This window comes from Stegostoma tigrinum, chromosome 6 (genome assembly GCF_030684315.1).
Source record: "Stegostoma tigrinum isolate sSteTig4 chromosome 6, sSteTig4.hap1, whole genome shotgun sequence".
In the NCBI taxonomy this organism is placed as follows: Eukaryota; Metazoa; Chordata; class Chondrichthyes; order Orectolobiformes; family Stegostomatidae; genus Stegostoma; species Stegostoma tigrinum.
This window is the reverse complement of record NC_081359.1, coordinates 65,617,335-65,644,558: the sequence shown is the minus strand read 5'-3', so window position 1 is coordinate 65,644,558 and position 27,224 is coordinate 65,617,335. Positions and strand designations below refer to the sequence as shown.

Sequence of the window (27,224 nt, the reverse complement as noted above, 5' to 3'; positions counted from 1 at the left end):
GGTGTCAAAAATCCATTGGCCCATCCTCTTCATTATGATTTGTGGTGGTACAGCCGTTAGTACTGCTGCCTCACAGCACCAGGGACCCGAGTTTGATTCAACCTTCAGAGGTTGGTTTCACATGTAAGTTTGAGATTGAATGATATAAAGAGGACAAAGTGTGAGAAGCTGTATTTCACTTTTCAGGCATTTTGGTAAGGCAGTTTAGTTTTCAACTGGTGGTATGGTGGCTCTGTGGTTAGCAATGTTACCTCACAGCACCAGGGACCCAGGTTCAACTCCACCCTCAGGCAACTGTCTTCGTGGAGTTTGCACATTCTCCCCACATCTATGCAGGTTTCCACCAGGCACTCCAGTTTCCTCCCACAGTCCAAAGATGTGCATGTTAGGTGAATTGGCCATGCTAAATTGCATAAAGTGTTCAGGGATGTGTAGATTAGGTGGGTTATAGGAATGGGTCTGAGTGGGATGTTCTGAGGGTTGGTGTGGAATTGATGGGCTGAAGGGCCTGTTTCCATACTGTGGTGATTCTATGATTTGTTATTTCTACTTTTTTGACTCCTTACTATGATACGACCATTCATTTAGGATAGCGATGTATGCTTTAAGGCCTCTGTGATCGACACTCTTGAGCTCATCACCTCAATGTTTGTTTAATCCGTGCAAGTTTCTCATTCAAACAGACCATTTGCATTTTGGTCTATTTGTTAGGTGATTTTTAAGTTGATGGTTGTGAATACCTGGACTGGGTTTCTTATCGATTTTTAAAGACAAAAGGTTATATTGGAAAATATTGTTAATAACTTACAAAATTATATAAAATCAATGCAGAAAAAAGCAATATACAGAGTGTGTACAAAGGGTGAAATAGTGAGATATCATCATACATTCTGTCAGCACATACTCCTTAGTAATACATTTTGAAACATTATGCAATTAAAAACTTAAACACTATATCTTTTCAAGAGTTAACTCTAATTTAAAAATTAAGTACAGTCAAATCTAATTGCTACTCTCCTATTACAAATCAAAGCAAAACCAGTGCAGCGCACAGTATTACTGTGATTTTCTTACCCCAGTAACTCAATTTGTGCTTTCTCTGTTGCCTGAAATGACTCAATGAGCTGAGAGGGTGTTAACTTACCTCACTCAACGTTGAAGATTGCACATCCTTGTAATTTGCTTTTGTGAAATGGAATCACGCTAAACCAGGGTCCTTTGCATTTGTCCTTTAATTTTGAAAGTAACATCAGTGTGTTACCTTCATTCTGTTCAAAATCGCATGATGCATTCTTTTGTTAAGTAAGGCTAAGCAGAGTCACATGATATTTGAGTACTAAAATCTAGATTGCTTACAGTCAAGTGGAATAATACAATATATTAATCAATGAATGCACTTTGATTGGATAATTTTAAGTAAACTAAATTAGTCATGAAATGTTTGTTTCCCTGCTAGATGTTTCCATGCTGTATGATTTGATGATCCTATCTGCAAATAGCAACATCTCAGATATTGAAACAATCTGAAGGCTCCTGCAGGATATGGGGTTTGCAATTGGCAAATAATATTTTTGCCACAAATAATAAGCAGTACATGCCTCCACGATGAGATATTGCAACTATCCTCTTGATGCTCAACAATACCATCAGTGAATCCCCCACCATCATCAATATACTAACTGTAAAAACAGATCAGAGACTGGGTAAACTGTTGTAATTAACTGATTATGTGCTAAACAAGTGGGAGCTGGACTGTTGGGACAGCCATGACCTGAAACTTGCCAGGACCAATTGTTCTGCCCAAGGCATGTACCTAGCCTGCAGGAAAGCTTAGAACTAGATACTCAGGTGAAAAATCGAGTTTGGGAATATTTATTCCCAGTATTGCCCTGGGATAAGTGGGCAATATAACAACAAGGGAAACAATCAGTCCATGCCAGGAAGGGACGGAATGCACCCAGGGATAAGAATGCAGATTACAAAAATAGTAAAAAGACAGAACTAAATGTTTTGTATGTTAATGCATGTAGCATTCATAAGAAAACAGATAAACTGACATTACAAATAAAAATAGATATTTATGATTTGATATCCATTACAAAAGCATGTCTGCAAGATGACAAAGTTTAGGCCATGAATATTTTCAGATCTATGACATTTAGGAAGGGCTGGGAGACAGGCAAAGATGATTGGGTGGATCTGTTAATAATGAATGACATTGATACAATAGAACACAATTATCTTACTTTGGAGGTCAAAATGTAGAATCAGTTCCATTAGAAGTGAAAAATGGTAATGTTAAGAAATCACTTATGGATTTGATTTATAGTTTCTCAAACAGTAACCGTACTATGTGACAATGATACAGAGAAATAAACAAGGAGCTTGTGCAAGAGATATGGTGATAATCAGGAGTGATTTTAATTTAATATAGATTGGATGAATCATTTTGTCAAAGGTAGCCAGAATGATGAATTCATATGGGGATTTGGTGCAGTTTCTCAAAGCAGAATGTTCTAGAGCCAAAAGAGCACATGCTATATGAGATTTGGTAATGTGCTTGAAACAGGACTAATTCATTAACTCATTGTGGAAGTTCCTGAAGGTAACAGCGATCATAATATGATTGAAAGTCACGTTCAGTTTGAAGCGGAGAAGAGTGAATCTAAAGTTAGAAGAGTGCTTTAAATGTAAATAAGGGAAGTTATGTGGGCATGAAGACAGAGTTGGCTACAGTTGACTGTTTAGTTAGTTTAATAGGTGGTGGTAGAAATGCAGCAGCAATTTAAATTGATTTTTTAGAATACTGGGAAGATATATTCCAGTGAGAATGAAAGATTCTAAGGTAAGGATAGGCTTTCCAATACTAACCAGGAAATTAAAGCTAGAATCAATTTGAAAGAAAATCACAGAGTTCTTCAGAAACTAGTGACAGGTCAGAAGATTGGACAACATATAGGGAGCAGCAAAGAATGAATTGAAGTTTAATAAACTGGAAGAAATTAGGGAATGAGAGAAAGCACGCTAAAATATAACAACAGATGTTAAAAATTTCTACAGATATTTGAAAAGGAAAAGAATAAACAAAGTGAGCTTTGATCCTCTAAAACGTGTGTCTGGTGAATTAATAATGTAAAAATAAAGAAATGGCAAATGAATTGAACAGAGATTTTTCATGTACCTTCAATGTAGTGAATATAAATAACTTCCCAGAAATAATTGTGGACCAGGAGATGAAACACAGAGGAACTTAAAATAGGTACCATCACTCGAGAAACAGTACTGAGAAAAATATTAGAACTAAAAAGTTGACAACTGCTAAGGTCTTCGTGGGCTTCATCTTAAATCTTAAGACAAATGACTGCTAAAATAACATTTTAGTAGATAATTTTCTAAAATTCCCTTGATTCTGGCAATGTTCTAACAGATTAGAAAATATTATATGTGAGTTCTGCTTGCAAGAAAGGACAGAGGCTGAAAGTGAGAAACTATAGGCCAGTTACCTTAATATCTGTAATAACGTAAATGCTGAAACGTAAAGGACTAATTTATTGTAATGTTTGACTAATTTATTGGAGTTCTGTGAGGAAGTGGCAAGCACCATGGATAAAGGGGAACATATAACTGTGCTGTGATTATATTTGTAAAAGATTTGCCACTTTTTATATTTGTTCACAGGATACAAGCACTGCTGGCTTGACCAGCATCTATTCCCAACCCTAATTGGCCAGATGAAAGTTAAGAGCCAAAGACATTGCTGTGGGTTTGGGGTCACAAGTAGTCCAGACCAGGTAAGGATGTAAGATTTCCTTTCCCAAAGATTTTTAGTGAGCCAGATTGGCCCTAATGACAATTGATAATGGTTACATAGTCACCATGAGGCTAGCTTTTTATTCCAGTTTTTTACCTGCTATGGTGGGATTCAAAACCAGATCCCGAAACACTACCCCGACATTCCGGATACTCATCCAGTGATGTTACCACATCAACTCCTCGAAACATAGATTATTTCACAGAATAAGAGTTAATGATGTATTGGGGAACATATTCGTATGGGTAGAAGATTGATTAGATGACAGAAAACAGAGAGTCGACATAAATGGGTCATTTCAGATTGCCAAGACATGTTGAATGGAGTATCATATGGATTAATGCTGGGCCGTCAACTGGTTTAAATGATATAAGTATGTAAATAGATGTAAAAATATATCAATGATTAGGGTGAAGGCACCAAGTATGGTTGCTAAATTTACTGATGACTCAATGTGGGAAAATAAGTTGTGAACAGCCAGCTTTGTCTTTGTGCACTCATAATTTAAGACTTCAGTTTTAGATCCCTCTTCTCCTCCCTCAGACTGCATGTGAAGTTGCATGATATTATAAAGACTATTACAAAGGGGAGAAAACAAATATAAACAGGTTATCTAAGTGCCTGTAACTTAGGCAGCAACAATGTGGATGATACTATAATATAGGGACTACAGTGTGGGAAAATATGTTCAGGTTGAGTGGAAAACAGGTTGCTTTTTGAATGGAAAGCTACTGTGAAACTCTAAGCTGGGTGTACTGGTATATAAATCACACAAAGTTGGTATGGAGATGCAACAGTGATAAGTAAAGCAAGTGAAATGTCATTTGGCACAAAAGGAATGGAATATAAAAATGGAGATGTTTTCTTAAAGTTATTCAGTGTGATGGTAAGACCACATCCAGAGAATTGTGAATAGTTTTGGTTTTCTTCTTTAAGAAAGGATAAAAATGCACTAGAAATGGATCAGAGAAGGTTCATTTGCCCAGTATAAAAAAAATCTACAATGCTGGAAATCTGAAACAAAAACAGAAATTGCAGTAGAAACTCAGCAGGTCAGGCAGGATGTGTGGAGTGGAAACAGCATCAACATTTCGGGTTCAGTGACCATTCTTCAGGATTTCAGCAGTTCTCCAGCATTTCTGTTTTTGTTTCAGTTGACTAATATCTGGGATGAAGGAGTTATTTTATGAGGAAAGGTTGGGCAAGCTGTGCCTGTGTTCATTCAAGGGCAGAAAATAAATCAAGAGATAGAAAAAGCATGTAAGAAAGCCACTATTACAATAATCATGACAGGGGCTTCAAAATAAATGTGGACTTGGAAAATCGAGTTAACAGAGGATCCCAAGGAAAGGAATTCATGGAATGTCTCCTGGATGGTGTTTTGGAGCATCTTGTGGTAGACCCTACTCAGGAACAGGCAGTTCTGCATTTGGTGATAGGTGTGCTTGATGGAGACGGTTAAGGAAAGGAACTGCTAGGAAATAGTGAGCATAATATAGGATTCATCCTGCAGTTTGAGACAGATAACTTGAATTGGATATAATGATAATACAGTTGAGTAACATTAGCTACAAAGAGCTGGCCAGAGTTGATTGGAAGAAGGAAGCATAGAAGGGAAGATGATGGAGCAGCAGTGGCACAGGTTTCTGGGGCTATTCGGGAGGCACAACAGAAATTCATTCCAATAAAGAAAAAATGTACAAAAGGGGAGGATGAGGCAACCATGGCTGACAAGGGGAGTCAGGGACAGATAAAAACAATAGCGAAAACATACAATGTGGTGAAGATTACTGAGAAGTCTTTTAAAACCAGCAGAGGATAACTAAAGAAGCGGTTGTGGGGATGAAATTGAATGGTAGGTTTGCTAGCAATATAAAATAAGATTATAAGAGTTTTTAGAATATATAAAAGGTAAGAGAGGCAAAAGCGAATATTGACTGATGAAAAATGAGGTTGGAAAAATAGTAATGGATAACAAAGAAATGACAAAGGATCTGAACAGGTATTTTGCATCAGTCTTCACGATGGAAGACATCAGTAGCATACCAGAACTTCAAGAGAGTGAAGGGCAGAGGTGAGTGTAGTGGCCATCACAAAGGAGATGGTGCTAGGGATGCTGAGATGTCTGGATAAATGACCTGGACCTGATAGATTAATCTCCAGGGTTGAAAAGTAGATAGCTGAGGAGATTGTAGAGGCATTGATGGTGATCTTTCAGGAATCACTGGAGTCAGGGAGGGTCTCAGAGGAGTTGAAAATGGCTAATGTTACACCCCTGTTTAAGAAGGGAGGGCGGCAGCAGATGGAAAATTATAGGCTGGTTAGCCTTACCTCAGTTGTTAGTAAGACTATAGAGTCCATTATTAAGGATGAGATTGCGCAGTACTTGAAATGCACAGTAAAATATGGCTGAGTCATCACAGCTTCATCAAGGGGAGGTCATGCCTGACAAATCTGTTAGAATTCCTTAAGAAAGTAATGAGCAAGTTAGACTAAAGAGAGCCGGTGGACACGATCCATTTGATTTCTCAGAAGCCTTTGACAAAGGTGCCATACAGGAGGCAGCTAAATAAGAGCCCATGTTCTTCAGGCAAGGTATTGGCATGGTTCGAGGTTTGGCTGACTGGAAGAAGGCAGAGAGTGGAGATAAAGGGTTCTTTTTCAAGATGGTAGCCAGTTACTAGTGGAGTTCTGTAGGGGTCTGGGTTGGCAGTATATCTATTCATGTTATATATTAACGATTTGGATGAAGGAACTGAGGACATTGTTGCTAAGCTTGCAGATGACACAAAGATAGGTGAATGTATAGGTAGTGAAGGGAGCGTTGGTACTACAGAAGGACTTGGACAGGTTAAGAGAATGGGCAAAGAAAAGAAGTGTGAGTTTAAATACAGGGGTAGGAAGAATAGAGATGTAGACTATATTCCAAATAGTGAAAGATTTTGGAAATCTGAAGCAGGAAGGCACTTGGGAGTGGTAGTTCAGGATGCTCTGAAGGTTAACTTGCAAGTTCATTTATCAGTTAGGAAGGCAAATGCAATGGTAGCATTGATTTCAAGATTCTAGAAAACGAGAGCAGGGAGGCACTGCTGAGGCTGTATAAGACTCTGATTGGACTTTATTTGGAATATTGAGAACAGTTTTAGGCCCCTGTATTTAGGGAAAAGTGTGCTGCCTTGGAAAGGGACCAGAGGAGCTGTACAAGAATGATCCCAGGAATAAAGGGCTTGTCATATGAGGAACAGTTGCAGACTCTTGGTCTGTACTCAATGGAACTTAGAAGGAAGAGGGGGAATCTCATTGAAACCTCCAGAATACTGAGAGGTCTGGATAAAGTGGATGTGGAGAAAATGTTTCTATGTGCAGGAGAAATGAGTGAAAGGAGGCCCCTTAGAACTGAGATGAGGAGGAATTTCTTCAGCCAGAGAGTGGTGAATCTCTGGAACTCTAGGTCACAGTAGGTCGTAGAGGCTAAGTAACTGAATGTATTTAAGAAGAAAGTTCGGTTCTTTATTCGTTAAGGTATCAAGGGTTAAGGGGAGGAGGCTGGAGAATGGTGTTGAGAAACATAACAGCCATGGTTAAATGGTGGAGCAGATTTGACGGGCCAAGTGGCCTAATTCTGCTGCTATATCTTATGGCCTTGTAGTCCCATGAACATGTCTACTACTGACTGCAGTACTGACTACTGACTCCGACCCCACCACCCAAGACATTTTTCCATCCCCACCCCTGTCTGCTTTCCGGAGAGACCACTCTCTCCGTGACTCCCTTGATCGCTCCACACTGCCCTCCAACCCCACCACACCTGGCACCTTCCCCTGCAACCACAGGAAATGCTACACATGCCCCCACACCTCCCCCCTCATCCCTATCCCAGGCCCCAAGATGACATTCCACATTAAGCAGAGGTTCACCTGCACATCTGCCAATGTGGTATACTGCATCCACTGTACCCGGTGTGGCTACCTCTACATTGGGGAAACCAAGCGGAAGCTTGGAGACCGCTTTGCAGAACACCTCCGCTCAGTTCGCAACAAACTACTGCACCTCCCAGTCGCAAACCATTTCCACTCCCCCTCCCATTCTTTAGATGACATGTCCATCATGGGCCTCCTGCAGTGCCACAATGATGCCACCCGAAGGTTGCAGGAACAGCAACTCATATTCCGCCTGGGAACCCTGCAGCCTAATGGTATCAATGTGGACTTCACCAGTTTCAAAATCTCCCCTTCCCCAACTGCATCCCTAAACCAGCCCAGTTCGTCCCCTCCCCCGACTGCACCACACAACCAGCCCAGCTCTTCCCCTCCACCCACTGCATCCCAAAACCAGTCCAACCTGTCTCTGCCTCCCTAACCTGTTCTTCCTCTCACCCATCCCTTCCTCCCACCCCAAGCCGCACCCCCATCTACCTACTAACCTCATCCCACCTCCTTGACCTGTCCGCCTTCCCTGGACTGACCTATCCCCTCCCTACCTCTCCACCTATACTCTCTCCACCTATCTTCTTTTCTCTCCATCTTCGGTCCGCCTCCCCCTCTCTCCCTATTTATTCCAGAACCCTCACCCCGTCCCCCTCTCTGATGAAGGGTCTAGGCCCGAAACGTCAGCTTTTGTGCTCCTGAGATGCTGCTTGGCCTGCTGTGTTCATCCAGCCTCACATTTTGTTGTACTACTGACTGCATGCAGCATTAATTCAAGAGAAATATCATTGAACCACCGAATGCTGGATTGCCTTTTGTGAATTCATGTTGATGCTCAAAATTCTATTTCTTCAATGACTCTTCAAGTGTAGACTACAGAGCACATCATGTGGGTATGCGTAAGCTTGAAGATTAAAAAAAACCCAGTAGGATATTTGCAGTGATTGAAACAAGTTAAAATCTGAGCCACTAACTTTAAATTACGGATTTGCTTACACAGTATCCCATGCCCTCTCACAGCCCACTTTCTGTACCTGGTTCGAAAATGATCTTTCAATTTGCAGTCGAAGTGATTGCTGCAGTTATTAGTGGGGATGTAGATTTAATTTAATTTCAATAAACTTCATCTGTGAAATTCTTCAGAGCTCCTGTCACTCTGTCGGAATTCATTTTACAAGAAGTGTGACGAGCCCCATTTAAATTCACAAATAGCCATTGTCCACCAGCATTTTCATGAAGTAATGTGGGTGGAGTGGGACTTTCTTGGGTTTTGTTTTAAATCTGAACAAAATGATTCATCAGCTTTCTTCCCATTTGCTGTTTACTGAGAGAGACTGTGTCATTGATTACCAACACCAACGAATGCTTAGAGGAAAATACTGTTTTCTCCAGCAATGTGAGAAGCTGCCTACACTCTTTTGGGCTGAGAAAACACTGTGAAACAGATTTCTGTGAGCACAGAAGCATATGCTTTTGTAAAATGTTGTTCTAAGGAATTCAGTTTAATTCTGAAAAATACATCTGAGAATTTGTTTTCTTAAATTTAAGATGATCAATTCAATTGTCAGATGAATCAGAAGAAGCAAGGTACTGAACTGGAACTTTTGTTTTTAATCAATGAGCTTTTTTATAAATTTTCTTTGATATATTGTACCTATATATGAACATGTCATGAATTTATGAATATACCATATATATTTTAACTTACACAATATAGCAACATGATTCGAGACATTTGGAGACCATTATGGATGGTATGCTATTGAGATTTGGGTTAAATGGGGCATCAGTCTCCCAGGAAATCTCTTTTTTAGAGTGAACATGAGCAAAAATCATTCAGAAGGATTTTGTTAATATAAAGGAGCACTTTAGTGGTTTTTAGTGCCACAACTAGTATCCTTAGGGGTGGAGAACAGTATGAAACTTCCATAATGTTCAATAAATAATAAAGAACACAGATCCTCAGATAGTCTAACATTTTCCAGAAGGATTTTTTATTCATTAAGGTATCAAGGGTTATGGGGAGAAGGCAGGAGAACGGTGTTGAGAAACATAACAGCCATGGTTAAATGGTGGCGCAGATTTGATGGGCCAAGTGGCCTAATTCATGATGAAAAGGGAAATGACTTCACAATTTTGAAATCTATTGACAAGGATATAACATAGAAAACTCAGAATTCAGGAAGAAGGTTTGTGATACAATTAAAGAAATAGCATAGACAGGGAGGAGGTCTGAGTGGCCTGGCAAGCTTAAAAGTAAATAACCCTCAACGGCCAGATGAAATGAACCCCAGGTTGTTGAAAGAGGCAAGAGAGGAGATAGCAGGGGTGTTTACAAAATTTTCAATTCCTCTCTGGCCATAGGAGAAGTGCCAGAGGTCTGGGTGATAGCCAGTGTGGCACCATTATTCAAGAAGGGAGGAAGGAATGAACCAGGAGACCAGGCTGGTCAGTTTTACCTCAATGGTGGGGAAAATTTGGAAGCAATTCTGAGGGACAGAATTAGAATATATTTGGAATGACAGGGATTAATGAAGAATTGTCAGCACAATTTTCCTTTATTCGTTCACGGGATGAGGGTGTCGCTGACTAAGCAGCATTTAATGCCGATCTCTATTTGCCCAGAGGGCAGTTAAAAGTCAAACACATTGCTGGGAGTCCGGAGTCACATGTAAGCCAGACCAGGTAAGGATAGCAGTTTCTTTTCTTAAAGGGCATTCATGAACCAGATGGGTTTTTTTTCCCTGACAACCAACAATGGATTCATGGTCATCATTATATTCTTAACTCCAAATATTTATTGAATTCGGATTCAACCACCTGTCATGGCAAGATAAGTATCTGGTCCCCAGAGCTTTATCTGGATCTCTGGATTAATGGTCTGACAATAATACCACTGGGCCATCACCTGCCCCATTAAGAGGAGGGCATGTTTGACCAACTTGATTGAATTTTTCAAAGAGGTGACCAGATGTGTATATGAGGGCAATGCTTTTGATGTAGTCTACTAGGACTTCAGCAATGCTTTTGTTAAGATCCCATATGGGACACTGATAGTGAAGGTAAGAACCCATGAGATTCAAAGAAATTGGGCCAATTGGAACTACCGTTGGCTGAGTGGCAGTGAGCGGAGTGTGATAGTTGAAGGATGTTTTTCTGATTGGAACTCTCTGTCCGTGAGGTCCCACAGGGGGTTCAGTGTTGGGCCCCTGCTGTTTGTGGGTTATATAAATGATTTGGACTTGAATATAGAATGGCTGATCCAGAATTTCACGGACAATATAAAAAATTGGTGGAATGGTAAATAGTGAGGAGGATAGCTTTCGACGACAAGAGGATGTAGACAGGCTGATCAGTTGCAAATGGAGTTCAATCTTGGTAAATGCAAGGTGATGCACCTAGGCAGAACAAACAAAGCAAGGGAACACATGATGAATGGTAGAACCTTGGAAAGCACTGAGGATCACATGGTCATCATTATGCATGTACACCAGTCTCTTAAGGTATCAGGACGGATGGATAAAGTTGTTAAGATGGATAAAGTTGTTAAGAAGGTGTACTTGCCTTCATTAATTGAGACAGAGAGTTTAGGAATAGGAGGTTCTACTGGAACTGTATAAAACATTGGTTAGGCCTTAACTAAAAGTAACATGTGCAGTTGTGGAATTCACATTATGAGAGGGATGTGATAGCGCTGGAGAAGGTACTGAGTAAATTAACCAACATGTTGCCTGGACTAGGGAGTTTCAGTTATGAAGTGAGGTTGGACAGAATGGGGCTATATTCCTTCGACTAAAGGAGATTGAGAAGGGACGTAATTGAGATGCATTAAAATTGTGAGGGAGTAGATAGGATAGACTTTTTCCCTTAATGGAGGGATTAATGACCAAGGGGCATAGACTTAACATAACTGGCAGAAGGTTTAGGGAAGACACGAGGAAAATCTCTTTCACACAGGAGGGTGGTGGGTATCTGGATCTCACTATCTGTAGGGGTGGTAGTGGGAGGAACTCTTGTATTATTTACGAAGTGTACAGACATGCACTGGCAATGGCAAGGCATACAAGGCTAAGGGCCACATGCTGGAAAATAGGATTAAAATGGGCAGAAGGGCCTTTTTCTGTGCTGGAGATCTCCATGTCTATGTCTCTAACCAAAAGATACTTTAATGCAAAGATGTGGTTTGGAATGTAGCCCAGATTAATGAGACAGAAATCTGCTATCTACCTTTAATAGTTTGTTCATTATAGCAAGTAAGCTACCTTAGAGAATAGAAGAACCTATTTTAACTCAATTTGATGCCTATCTATAAAACACTAAAACTAAATAAACAGAATTATCTAAAAATCTCTTTATTAATTAGGTTCAGACTACAGGTTGTACCTGTTGTTTTAAAGATGCCATATCTTGTGGAAGAGTGAAGCTAAGACAGCAGCATTTTAACTACAACTACTTCGGGTCCTTCTGCATTATTTTGATGGTAGTTATTATTTCTTGTAATAATTATTTCTTTGGGACTGAAATAATTGCACAGAAGCTGGATCCTGTCACCAAGTCACCCTTTTATTTACTAGTGCGCAGGATAACGGCTGTGGCCAGCCAGCTTGAAGTCAGTCCTGAATTGAGGAGATTCTATTCTCCTGATTGTATTGGTCAGTCAAGGCTTTCCTGATTGGCCCAGGTTAACAGTGCCATTTAAGAACTTTGTAGTTAATGAGATCAATCTGGTCCCAATCACCACCTCCCCCCACACCCTCCCACATCTGGGGATGTAGGCCTGGTCTTTTCTTCAAGCTCGTCTTGTGACACTTCTGACTCAGGCCTTTTGGCTCCTCTGACTCGACTCAGACACAGTCAGTGCGTACTGAACAGTGGTCCGTCTCTTAGGTCCAGAATGCCTCGGAAGACTCTCCTCCTCTTCCAACAGAAATGGCATTGAGACTGAATCCATTTTGGACTCTGAGGTTTCTACCACACCAGATAGAGGGGTGGTACCTGCGGTTTCTGCCAGGCCTCTGGCCATACTGAAGGGCTAGGTATGTTTTGCTCCTGCCCTGTTTGTGAGGGAATGGCTTTCAGGCGATTCAAGTGTTTGTTCAAGACTGTATCACTGAGCCATGAGACCTTACCTTGCGTCAACCTCGCCTTGTACCCATACCCATTCCATGATTCTGGCTCTAAACTTCATCCCCTGAATTAAATTGCCTCTCTTGCTTAGAGGAGGCATTTAGCTGGTATTGACATGCCTGCTGCCGTTTCTCCTCTCCCCCCATCCCACCCACAGGTCTGGGAACATCGGGTTTAACCTGGTGCAGATCCTTCTCCCCATCAGCAACTCTGCTGGAGCTATCACTGTTGTTGTGTGTGGGATGGACCTATAATCGTACAGGAACTGGGATATGTGGCCTCAATTGACGCTGTTTCTTTAAGCTTGCCTTCAATGTTTGGACTGGTCTTTAGGCGAGACCGTTGGACGAAAGATGATATAGTGCTGAACTTACATGCCGACTGCCATTGGACTTCAGAAAATATTTGAATTCCCTGCTGCTAAATCGTGTCCCAAAGACTGACCAGTATTTCTGGGAGTCTGTGTATTGCTAACGATGCTCACAGCTTCTCAAGCGTCATCCCTGAGTTTGCTGAATGAATTTTATGCACATCCAACCACTTTGAATGGGCATCTACAATGACCAGCAACACTGGCCCCATGAAAGGACCGGCATAGTCAACATGAAACAAGTCCAGGGTTTAGCCAGCCATTCCCATGAATGTTGGGTTGCTGCAGGTAACAAGTTTTGTCCTTGTTGGCACTCCCCCATCAACCCAGTTATGTTGGCATCCAACCATGACCAGCAAGTGTATCTTCTTGCCAGTGACTTCATCTTGGAAACCCCTGGATGAGCCTTGTAAACTTCAGCCAGCATCTGGTGGCAACCTTTACTTGGGACAACCATCTTTGCCATCCTGTACAGTGATCTGGTCATACCAGGTCCAAAAAGGTTTCAATCTTGACTGTGGTGGCCATTCTGTTTCACCCATTACCACCAGCTATTTCAATTTTGCTAAGGATCTTTTTGTGTCCATAGTCACATATTGTCCGCAGTGGCTAGAGGAGTGTCCAGAAGGTTTAAAACCAGAATTGACTCTTCCAGCAGGGAGCACCTCAGTGGAGTATCTGTCAGTGGGAAGCGGCTCAAGGCATCCACATTAGCCACTTGGCTTTCTGGATGGTGTTCTAACCTGTATGCTCTGAGAATGAGGGCTCAATGATGAATACTACTGGAAGTGACGAGCGGCACCTCTTTGTCTTCCTTCAGTAGCCCTAGCACAGGTCTGTGATCTGTTACTATGACACATTCCTATCTGTAAAGGTACTGGTGGAACGTCCTCACAAGATGATCACCAAACCTTCCTTCTCTATTTGGGAATAATTATGTTTGGCATCAGCCAAAATCCTGGAAGCATACATTCTTGGGTGTTCCCAACACTACCCCGAAACCGTATGTGGAGACATCGCACTTCAGCACTACCTCTCGCTTCAGATCATAGTTGGCCAATGCCTTAGCTGATGACAGCTGCTTTTTTTTATACTCCCATGAGGCTGTTTCTTGCTTTTGTGACTATTTCCAAGGCTGGCATTTTTTCCATTGTAGGTATGAGGATGCCAAGATGGAGGCTAGATTACACATGAATTTTCTGTAACAATTCACTAACCCAAGGAAAAACCTAAGCTGTGACACAGACCTGGGAACCAGGGCTCCTTTGATGGCCCTCACTTTCTCTTTCAATGGGTGTTACCTTGTTTTGTTGATTCTATAGCCCAAGTAGGTCACTTCAGGCACCTGGAACTCACATTTTTCCTGTCAAAGGTATACACCTGCCTGGGAAAAGTGTTTAAACACAATGTTCAAGTTCTCAAGTGCTTTTTATTGGTCTTCCCTGTTTTTAGTACGTCATCCAGATAAATGGCAACCTGGATAGCACTTGTAAATTGTTCTTCATGGCCCACTGAAAACAAACACAGGCTGATGATATCCCAGATGACAGTCTTTTATATTGATATAAACCCCTATGGGTATTAGTTGCAGTGTACAGCTGAAACCCCTCATCCAGTTGCAATTGCAGATAGAGGTGACTCATATTCATCTTTGTAAAGGATAGCACCCCCACCTGCCAACTTTGCGAACAAGTCCACAATATGAGAGATCGGGTATTTGTCTGGCTGCAAGAAGCTGTTCACCATTTGCTTAAAATCCCTCCAAAAATGACCTGAACCACTAGGCCTCACAATTGGTATGACTGATGCTGCTCATTCTACTAACTGCATTGGGTTTGATGATTCCTTTGCTCTCCAGTCTCCTGATTTCTGCCTCTACTTTTGCCGACAAGGCAAATGGCACTAAACAGGTCTTGCAAATTCTCGGAATTGAATCCTGGTCACTATGTAAAGTGGCTTTGGCCCCTTTGATAGTCCCAAGCCCCACATGAAAATCTCCTAGGTCTCTCACTATGAAATCATTGAGGCAGCCATTTTCAAACTGAAAAATGTTGAGCCAATCCACGTGAATCTTTCTCAAGCAATTCTGCCCCAAAAGGCTTGGGCCCAAGCCCATTACTATAATCAGCAGTAACTGCACCCAACTACTTCTCATTGGAGACTGGAACCAAAGTCGTACCCTTAACTTGCAATGGTTCTCCAGTATATGTTCTTAGTCTGGCTAATGTCTTGCACAAACTTACAGGTTGGTGCCCCAAACAAATCTTGTTAAAGACTGATTCTAGAACCACAGATATAATTGCACCATTATCGACTGCCATGGGAACTGGGTGACAATTTAACCAAGCATTAAGTTTAATTGGCTCCGATTTGGGTTATCACTGATCAATTTAATTGTTCTAACCCACATCTAGGGAAACTTTCCCAGATGCGTACTCTTCTGGGTACCTACTCAGGTCAGGCCTGTTAGGACTCATTTGCTGTCTAGAGTCTGCATGCTGGCAGCAACCACAATGTCTTGCTGGCCTAGATACTGAAGAACTGATTAGCCACTTGGCTGAGGCTCGGCTTTGTTCGAGAATTCTGCTGTGGATTGGCCTAAGGTCCCTCTGTTCAGGACATGCTCTGCTTGAGGCTGTGCGATTGTCCATACTCAAGTGGTGTTTCCCAAGCTGAGTTGGACAGATGATGCGTCCACTTCCCTGATGCCATGTAGCTCCCATGATCTACTTCCCACATTGTTTAATGACAAAGCCAGCTGCAATTCCTGTTTGAAGTCCAGCTGGGCTTTAGCTATAGGTGCTTCTGCATAGTTACATCATAGATCCCACATACCAATTGGTCTCCTAGTATCTCATTCAGGATTAATTCAAAATAACATGCCTCTGTAAGTCATCTTAGCTTTGTCAAAAATCTCAGTAGGGATTTGCCCGGTTCTGTAACAGGCAAATAAAACCAATAATGTCTCAGGATTAGGGGAAGTTTGGGCTTGTAATATTCCTCAACCAACTCTGTCAACTATTGGAAGGGTTTAAACAGCTGGTGCCTCTGTGAAAGTTAAGCCACTTACAACCAAAAATGCTGCCAGTCCACACTCTGTCAGAAGTATTACTCGTTCCTTTCTGTCCGCCCCAGTGTCATTTGCCCAGAAAAAGTATTGCATTCTTTCAACATACTGGATCCAGTCTTCCATAGAAGGGTCAAATAAGTCAAGTTTCCCAATAGAGGCATGATGCCAGAACTGCTTACCCCAACTCCAAGATTACCATTGCAAATGAATGTTCTTCAAGCACATCCTGTTTTTTCATGTCGTCACTGAAATAACTGCACTGAGGCCAATCCCATCACCAAGTCAACTTTCTATTTACTCGTACGTAGTGCACTGGCTGTAGCCAGCCAGTTCGAGTCAGTGTTCAACTGAGGAGATTCTACTCTCCTGGTTGTATTGGTCAACCAATGCTTTCCTGATTGGTTTAGGTTAACAACCCCAGTCAAGAACCTTGCAGTTAATGAGGGCAACCCGGTCCCAATCATGACAGGGACTTAGCAGGGAAATGACTACTTGGTTTCATAATTTAAAAATAAAAGTTGTGAAAATATTTTGAAAGGCCCTGAAATAATGGCTGTACATGTGCTGAAAATTAGTGACTCCATCATGTCTTGTTTGAGATAGGCTTTCATGGTTATGTGGATGAGCCTGTGAAGTAACCCATGATCTAACTGTGACCTCAGTACTCATGTAAAAGTACTCTGCTAGGAGTTTGGAACATATACAGCTGAGAGTCTGCTGTTTGGTGGTTTTGCCATCATAGATATATTGTTAAAAATGATATTCAAAAATAATCTAAAAGTCTGTACTGAGCTTGTATGAAGATCTGAAGAAACAATAATAAAATTTATTGTGTTTCTAATTTCTGTGGGTGAAATCCCAAATTTGGTTCTGTTCTGTATTATAGACTTCCTACTAAATTAAAACAAATTTGCACCATCTTTTCTGCACTTCTAGTGCTTTACAAGCAAGGAGACAAGCTTTCATCAAGCCTAAGATCCCAGAGAAAATTGAAAGAGCACTGAGACTTCTTATAATGACCATTATGGGAGACTTCAATTCAGGAAATTTAGTACATTCCAGAAAAGGGTGAAAAAGAATGAAAGGACCATGATTAGTTAACGAAGTTTGATGGTAAAAGAAGTCTTATTACTGCATTTAAAGCAGAAGTAATTGCAACATCTTCATTAGAGAAGAACTCATGATAGTAAATGAGGGACCTTCTACCACAAATGCTCATTTCTTTTGTGATAAAAGAGCTGAGGACCATAGTTAAATCAAGATTAGTGCAGGATAATTATAATGACACATATAGAGTGTACAGCATGGAAACAGACCCATCAGTCCAACTTGTCTTTGCCAACCAGATATCTTAAATTAATCTAATTCCATTTGCCAGCATTCATATTCTTCTAAACCCTTCCTATTCATGTACTCATCCAGATGCCTTTTAAATGTTGCAATTGTACCAACCTCCACCACTTTCTCTGACAGCTCATTCCGTACATACACCATCCTGTGCATGAGAAAGTAGCCCCTTAGGTCCCTGCTAAACCTTTCCCCTCTCACTGTAAACCTATGCCCTCTACTTTTGGACTCAGTTAGTCTGGGGAAAAGACCTTGTCAATTCACCTTATCCATGCCCCTCAAGATTTTATGAATCTCTATAATGTCTCTGCTCAGCCTCTAACATGCCAGGGAAACTAGCCCCAGCTTATTCAGCCTCTCCCTATAGCTCAAGCCCTCCAACCCTGGCAACATGCTTGTAAATCTTTCCTGAACACTTTTGAGTTAAGCATCATGTTTCCTGTACAGGAAGATCAGAATTGAATGCAGTATTCCAAAAGTGGCCTGACCAATGTCCTGTACAGCCACAATATTACCTCCCAACTCCTCCAATCAATGCACTGACCAATAAAGGCAAGCATTCCAAATGTCTTCTTCACTATCCTGTCTGTGACTCAACTTTCAAGGAATTACGATCCTGCACTCCAAAGTCTCTTTGTTCAGCAACAGTTCTCAGGACCTTACCATTAAGTGTATAAGTCTTGCCTTCATTTGCCTTTCCAAAATGCAACACTCACATTTATCCAAATTAAACTTCATCTGCCACTATGACAGCGATATTACAGGTAAACAGAACAAAAAATGTCAAAACTAAACAAATGGGTCTATGGCTGAATTATATTTCCACAGTATGACATTTTTCAGTGAGGTGCATTTTATTGAACGTCTGGAAGTGTAAAACCAAAAGCAGACTGCCACAATTTTTTTTTGGCAATTTAAAGGAACATTTCCAGATTCTTTCATGTTACTTTTTATTTATTTTTTATTGGTTGGGTTTGGAGCATTTGAAAAGTATGTTTTTGATAAGATTAGTGTAGAATTTAACATTGGGGATCAGATTTGTGGGCTTTTAAGTTTGATTACACTGGAATGGGATGGCCATCAAGCTCTTCAATTCACAAATTCACAAATGCCTATTTGTTCAGGGATTCAGAATATCCACCCTCTCTCTCACTCTGGGTGCAGTGAACTAGCCACAGTTGAAAGGAACCAGGACAAAAGAATTTCAATCAGTCAACAAAGTATTTTGAAATCAATTGTTTAACTACCAGTGTGAGTATAATTGGTTAAATTTGCCACAAGGTGGATTTATTTTTCATGGATGACTAATTTGTATAGCATTTTTTAATCTTTGTCTATTCTTTTTCATAACCTGTATGTGTAAATTGTTTAAATATCTCTTATTGGATTTACTAACAATAAACTTACTCTTTATTAAATCAAGAAAGCCTGTTTAATTTGGCTGCTTCTAAAACATAAATGCATTTTGTCTGGAAAGAAGGTATTCATGAGTGAAATAAACCCTTTTAAAAGGCAGGGTTGGATGAATAAGGGGAGCCAATTCTCCCTCCCCACTCATGAACTTAATCATTTGGGATATCCTGTCTGAAAAGAATTGAGAAACCGCCCCTAGTTGTAAGACAAAAACCTTTAATCCTGATAATGTAAATATTACAATTTGCTAATTAATACGTTATTTTTATTCTGTTTTCTATAATTTTTGCATTTGATATTTTACTTTCATGAATTAATCATAAATGTACTTCTGTTTTCTATATGAAATGGAAAAGTTCTGAAGAAGAATCATGAGACTCAAAATATTAACTCTGTTTCTCTCTCAACAGGTGCTGCCAGGCCTTCTGAGTTTCTCTAGCACTTCGTAGTTTTGTTTCAGGTCTCCAGCACTTCAATATTTTGCAATTATTCAAACGTCCTACAGTACCTGGATGGAGGAATGTACGTCAGCGTGAATAGAATTATTGTTTGTATACCACTAGAAATATCTGTGCAGCATACTGAAAATGATTATAGATATATATTGTAAAGAATCTGTATTTCTGCGCCAGAATGTTGAAAGCAAACAGCTTCTTTCTAGTGTAATGAATAAACAGATCAGTCTTGTAAAAGTCAGCGAAGCAACTAATGAAATGAGATATTGCTTTTCATGCAGTGTTTGTCACCTACATGTCCAATTTATTTTTGTTGAGCGATAAACATTTCTGAAATGGGACCATGTACGTCATTGCTTGAGGCATAGTGACCATATGAAGTAAGAAAGTTGGCTTGTCACACGCACATAAATTAACACAAGTTGCACTATCCTGGAATCCATCCAATCAGCCCCATCAACCAACTACTCGTGTGAACATTCAATCAGATAAAGGCCCATAAACGAAGCACTTGTGTTGCAATAGAGATGCATAAAAAAGAGGGCACACCATTTTTGGATGCAAATATTAAACATTTCATAGAATCGTAGAACACTGATGGTGTTGACAGACCCATTCAGCCCATCGAGTTTGCACTAACCCTCTGAACAGCATCCCACCCAGACCAACCCCCACACCTTATCCCTGTAATCCTGCATTCCCAATGACTAATCCACCTAACCTACACATTCCTAGATGCTATGGGCAATTTACCCTGGCCAACCCACCAACCTGCACAACTTTGGACTGTGGGAAGAAACTGGAGCACCCAGAGGAACCCCACACAGATATGTCCAAACTCCACACAGACAGTCACCCAATGCTGGAATCAAACCTGTGTCCATGTTGCTGTGAGGCAGCAGTGCTAATCACTGTGCTAGCCCAAAAATAAAATAAAATACTTGTGAAATAAAAAGCATGAGTAAGGACATTTTTGAGAAATTTCCTCCTGAATATTAATACATTAAATGTTTCGCATTTCTATGGCCAGGTAGTGAAGGCAATGAATAGTTGAGATAAACAAGCTATGATGTGCCAAATTTTATCTCTGATCTGAGCTTCGATGTCTAGTTTATGTCAGACTGCAGAGCAACAGACATAGAGTTATAGAGTCATAGAGATGTACAGCACAGAAACAGACCCTTTGGTCCAATTCAGTCATGCCAATCAGATATCCTAAATAAATCTAGTCCCATTTGCCAGCATTTTGACCATATTCTTCTAAACCCTTCCTATTCCTATACCTGATGCCCAGATGTCTTTTAAATCTTGTAATCATACCAGCCACCATCCTTTCTCTGGCAGCTCATTCAATACACACACCCCCCTCTGAATGAAAATGTCGACCCTTTTATTATCTTTCCTCTGTCACCTTAAACCTATGCTCTCTAGTTCTGGACTTCCCCACCTTGGGAATGAGGTTTTGCCTATTTATCGTATCCATGACCCTCATGATTTTATCAACCTCTGGTAGGTCACCCCTCATCCTCTGATTCTCCAGGGAATATAGCCCCAGCCTATTCAGCCTCTCCAGATAGCTCAAACCCTCCAACCCTGGTAACATACTTACAAATCTTTACTGAAAATTTTCCAATTTCACTATATCCTCCTGTAGCAGGGAGATCAGAATTGTACACAGCATCTCAAAATTAGCCTATCCAAAGTCCTGTACAGCCGCTACATGACCCCTCAACTCCTGTACTCAGTAAATGCAAACACCGAATGCCTTCTTCACTATCCTATGTACCTGCAAATCCACTTTCAAGGCACTGTGAACCTGCACTTCAAGGTCTCTCTGTTCAGCAGCCCTCTCCAGGACCTTACAGTTAAGTGTATTAGTCCTGCCCTGATTTGCCTTTCCAAAATGCAGAATCTCGCATTTATCTAAATTAAACTCTGGTTGCTCCCGTTTCCTCCCACAGTCCAAAGATATGCAGGCTAGGTGGATCGGCCATGCTAAATTGTTTGTAGTGTTTACGGGTGTGTGGGTTATAGGGGGATGGGTCTGGGTGGGATGCTCCAAGGTGCGGTGTGGACTTGTTGGGCGGAAGGGCCTGTTTCCACACTGTAGGGAGTCTAATAAACTCCTTCTGCCACCCATTGGCCCATCTGATCAAGATCCCATTGTACTCTGAGGTAACCTTTGCTTGGATATAGCAAGAACTGCAGATGCTGAAGTCAGAGTCAATATAGTGTGGAGCTGGAGGAACGCAGCAGGTCCGGCAGCATCATAGGATTAGAAAAGTCGACATTTTGGGTTTATACCCTTCATCAGGACTGATGCTGCCTGACCTGCTATGTTCCTCCAGCTCCACACTGCATTAACCTTTGCTGTCCACTGCACCTCCAATTTTAGTGTCATCTGCAAACTTGCTAACTATACCTCCAATAATCATATCCGACATGCCACAGTTAATTGCAGAACCCCAGGTTAGTGTGGAGGAAAATCAAACAGGGTTTCTGCTCCTGATTGTTATCCAATGAACTACTTAGTAAATCAGCAAGTATAGGTTTAGGCTTAGTTATAATGATGCCATTGCTTCCTCTGTGAAAAAAGCATAGTTGCAGAAACAGCAGAGAAATGTGGTGAAGACTGCAGCCTCATCAACTAGAAAAGCTCTAGCTATCCTTTTTTCGCCCCATCTGAAATATTTGAGTAGATTTACACCTTGTAGCTACATTTATGATATAACAACAAAGGCTAGAGACTCTTCTCTCTTTGTAGCCAAAGTATTTGATAATGTAAAGGTAACTATTTCTGCAGCATCTAAAATAGCCCAATAGCTTTGAACATTGCAGGATGTTGTTTAAAAGTGTGCTTCAAATTCAATTGTACACTTTTTTCTTAGAACTTTCATTTGTTTATTTTAAATAAATTAATAACTGTGTTAAAGTATTGCTAGAAATAATATTTTCCAGGTATGTTAAGCACATTAAAACAGAAACTTGCGCTGATTATATTGAGGACTGATTTTATGACTCTGGCAGAGTAGGGTCAAGAATTGCATTGGCAGGACCATTGTATAATATCATATGGCGAGTGTTGTTTGAGTTTGATAACATATATAACACTATGAATGGCAGCTGGACCATCATGTCTTGTTACTTGACCTGAGCATCAGAACGTCTTTCAAGGTGAGGACAGATTTTCCTGGGCACAGACTATTGGCTATCATTGAGATATCAAAGATTCGCTCGTGAAGCTCTGCCAATCTAATGTTGGCCATTTTGAATTTTTGGGAATTGACGTCCTGAACTTAACTGTTGCAGAGAAAAGGAATGTGCCATAACATTTCCCCTTTGCACTGAAATAAAAGGGTGTGGAAGAATGGCTAACCAATCCCTGCTGCATCCCCATGACAATGCCCTGACAGTGAGTTATAATAGTTCTGAAGGAGATTTAAAATGGCTTTGAAATACTAACTTTATTTCCTTCCCCACAGATGCTGCCAGATTTGCTGAATTTCTCCAGCATTTTCTGTTTCAGAATTCCAGCACTGGTAGCAATTCGCTTTTAGCTAAGATAGTTAATAATTCCCGTTGCATCTTCATACTAACTATAGCCCAACAAACCAGAACTTCTTCTAATTCCCTTCGTAAGTTGATTTATTCTTGTTTTTCAGTCCTGATGAGTGTAACATGAAAAGCTTTGACTTTATTTCTAAAAAACCTTAAAAATAAAAGTGCATTCCAATGAAATGCAAAAGAAACTTAGCAATAAAAGTTGCAAACAAAAAACATAAGTTCAAAACTTTTGTAAGGCTCAACTCCTAAGCTTCAAGTCATCCCAGTCACCACTTATCTGAATTATATGTGCTTACAATATTATGGGAGAGGATGCCTGGCTAAAAATGGAAAGTTGAACATGGGACTAATTACCCCATACTTACATGGGATTTTCTGAGTAAATGAGATCAGAAAATATCAGAACATATTAAAATATTAACATTGACAGCAGTGTAGGATTTTACAGCTCATTTATTGCCAAGCAAAAGTTTGAGTTTTATGTAGACAACCGATCCCTGAAACTGCCCATCACTTGCACGAAAGAAGACAATGTGCAATGATAATGTTGATGTGTGTTATCACCAACATTCTTAATCAAAGAAGAACATGCACGACACCCCAGTGAAGAGTGATTCCTTCTGCAGGTGATGCAAATTTTCGGCAGCAATACTCCTTATAGCAAGCTATTCATGGTAGGCCTGAAGCCAAAGACATTGGAGCACAATGCCTGATTATTTGACTGCAGGAAGTGCCTTCCAGCAACTCTTACATAAAGATCCTTTATTGTTTGCTGGACATGCTTATGACATTGGGATGTTCCAGCATTTAGCTCATTCTATGATAAACTCTTTCAGCAACTTGCAGAGCCAACAGCCAAATGGGACATATCAGCAGTGTTTTTAAAGGGCCCACCCAATACATACAGATTAGCTGCTGGTTTGTCCTTTTAGACTGATCGTCAACGTCTAGACTTTTTTGGCCCATTTTTTAACTTCTATGACTTGATTCTGACTTTAAATCAGATGCTGGGTACTTTTGCTGCAGGTTTAGAATGAACATGAGCAGTTCAAGATAGAATGGGAGCTGCTGGGAGACATCAAATGATGACGCATATTCATAGAGGTTGGCTTCCTCTTCACTAATTGTCCGATGGTGTCTGCACTTTCATCACCTGAAATTCAAAAGAAGGATAAAGATGAGCTTATACTGTGAAGGGAGGTAGTAATTACTAGTGAATACAGTTGCAATCTGTTTGAAGAGTCAGAAAGCAAAAAATGAACAAAGTGCAAAGAAACCACACACAAAGTCTTCCCTGGCATTTCATGCCATGGGCTCTCCCACTGCCAGTGCTTCTCTGCGTGTTTTCTTCCACAGGGATACAAAGGCAGGCTTGGCTTTCTCTTATGGCAGCCTCCTGTTGAAAATGTTGCATGACCATTTTCTGGAAGAAAGGAAGGACTATGGTGATGACGTCCTTGTGAAATATTTAGAGTACAGCAATAGAAAATGTAAGTATTCAGTAAGTAGAAACACATAGATAGGCATAGAACATTACAGCACAGTACAGGCCTTTCAGCCCTCGATGTTGTGCCGACCTATCATACCGATTTGAAGCCCATCTAACCAACACTATTCCATGTACATCCATATGCTTATCCAATGATGGCTTAAATGTTAGCAAATCTACTACCGTTGCAGGCAAAGCGTTCCATTCCCTTATTACCCTCTGAGTAAAGAAACCACCTCTGACATCTGTCCTATATCTTTCACCCCTCGATTTAAAGCAACGCCCCCTCGTGCTCGCCATCACCATCCTAGGAAAAAGGCTCTCCCTATCCACCCTATCTAACCCTCTGATTATTTTATATGTTTCAATTAAGTCACCTCTCAACCTTCTTCTCTCTAATGAAAACAGCCTCAAGTCCCTCAGCCTTTCCTCGTAAGACCTTCCCTCCATACCAGGCAACACATATGCAACAACGTGTTGCAGTATTGGCTCACGTGATTATGTAAAGAAGTAGATGAACTGATTGTTGGTGAGTGAAGTGAGACAGTGGAAAAGCTAGAGGATTGGGAGTTACCTGGATGACTCTGGTGAGGTCATTGGACTTCTTGTAGCATGCAGCGCAGTCCTGGAAGCTAATGTCCAGATATCCTCTAAAACATCTTCTAGCAAAAGTGGAAGTGTGTTTTTTTTAATTCATGCATGGGATGTGGGCACTTATTGCCCATCCCTAATTGCTCAGACAGCAGTTAATAGTCAGCCACATTGCAATGGACCTGGATTTACATGTAAGCTAGACCGGACTTGTAGGCAGAATCCCTTCCCTAAAGGACATTAGTGAATCAGATGTGTCTTTTTTTTTCCCTTGACAATCACAATGGTTCTATAGTCATTATTAGTATTGTATTTCCACATTATTATTGAATTCAAATTCCACTATCTTCCAAAGTGGGATCTGAACCCAGGTCCCCAGAACATTACCTGGGTCTTTGGATTAATAGTCTGGTAATAATTCCACTAGGCCATTGCCTACCCTGAGCAGATGAAATTTTATTATTTTTATTTAGAATGTGGGTGCCTCTAGTTAGATACTGTTTATTACCTAGCTCTGGTTGCTCAGGACTTATCGAGAGTTGCTTGTATAATGTGGAATTATTCTCTAACCTGCACCAGAACAAGCAGGGTGGCAAGTAATTCACAGAATTTGGAACTTAGGATTTTGCAGCAACCCAGAAGCTTTTTTGATATTTTTCTTTGGTACCAGCCCAAAAATTATTGAGTTCAATTTCATAATTTCCATCATGTGGTCTCCTCTACATTAGGGAAATGAAGCACAGATTGGGTGACCACCTTACAGAACACCTACATTCTGTCCACAAAAAAGACCTTGGGCTTCCAGTTGTTTGCCACTTCAATACACCACCTTATTCCATGGCCAACATCTCTATCTTGGCTTGCTGTAGTGCTCTAGCAAAGCTCAGCACAAGTTGGAAGAACAGCGTCTCATTTTACACTTGGTGACCCTGCAGCCTTCAGGACTCAATATCAAATTCAATAATTGTCAGGCCTGAGCATTTCTCCCATGTTCTTACCCCAACACCCACACACCAAGCCTTGTCATCTCATGGGCTGTACCACAAACTTCCCATTGTCAGCTACTAATGGCCCTACAGTGACCTTTACCCGTTCCCTTGTCTGCCCAACTGCTGTTCCCTCTCTTTGGCTTCTATCTCCACATATTATTCATTCCTCCAACTTCACCCCCTTCATCTTCAGCATATAAAGCGACCTTTTCCTAATCACAGTCAGTCTGAAGAAGGGTCACTGGATCTGAAACATTAACTCTGCTTTCTCTCCACACACGCTGCCTGACCTGATGTGCTTTCCCAGTGATTTTTGGTTTAATTTCTGGTTTCTGGCATCTGTGGTTCTTTGTGTCATTATTTTTCATGATTTATCATGCTGAATTAAACTTCTGGGGGCGATTTTAGTGTACACCAGCAATGAGAAGTGTCCAGGTAAATAATTGGCAGATTTTTTTTTACACCATGCAATCTCATTTCTTCTCAAATTCATAGAAAATAGCTCAAACATTTTTGCGTTTCTGAATTGGGTTGCAATAAAAAATCTTGGCATTCCTTTCAAGTTAATGGAAAATAAAAACTAGTGGAGTGAAAAATCAACTGCAGGTTTGTTAGGAACTTGTTATGCATTGCTGGCATAAATCAATTTCCTCTTCCTCATCTTAGGTTACCAGGGCAGTGTTTAACTAATGGACTAGTGCACCCTCTTTGGAATGCATCAAATCTTGAGAATTAACAAAGTAAAAAGCTTTTGGAATAGAAGTGAGTTTGAAGTTATGTCTGAACTGAATCAGTTCAGTTTGATATGTCCAATGCATCCGTTTTGAAGGCAAAGAGTTGGAACATTACATAAAGTTCATGTGATGTCAGCATATTCTGAATTAAGAGCTCATATCTTAAAATGTGAAAATTACAGTTTTAGTTTCTGACCTCTCAAATCCATTTAAAATGACTAATGAGTGTTTTGAGAAATGCTCCTTTATTCCTCAGCTTTGAAACACTGTCAACCACCTTCCTTTTAGTTTCTCTTCTCCATCTCTATTTCAAGCTGATCACATTGCTGCTATTTTAC

General features: G+C 40.6%; 1 long non-coding RNA gene across 1 annotated transcript in view; it reads left to right on the top strand.

Annotated features, from left to right (window-relative positions):
* The window catches only part of LOC125453188 (uncharacterized), a 37,492-nt gene extending 15,033 nt beyond the window's left edge, over positions 1-22,459 (top strand). The window contains exons 2-3 of the long non-coding RNA XR_007247718.2: positions 3,679-3,791; positions 19,475-22,459. This is a non-coding gene — a long non-coding RNA (uncharacterized LOC125453188). The remainder of the gene's footprint in view (positions 1-3,678; positions 3,792-19,474) is intronic.
* The last annotated feature ends 4,765 nt before the right edge of the window (positions 22,460-27,224 follow it).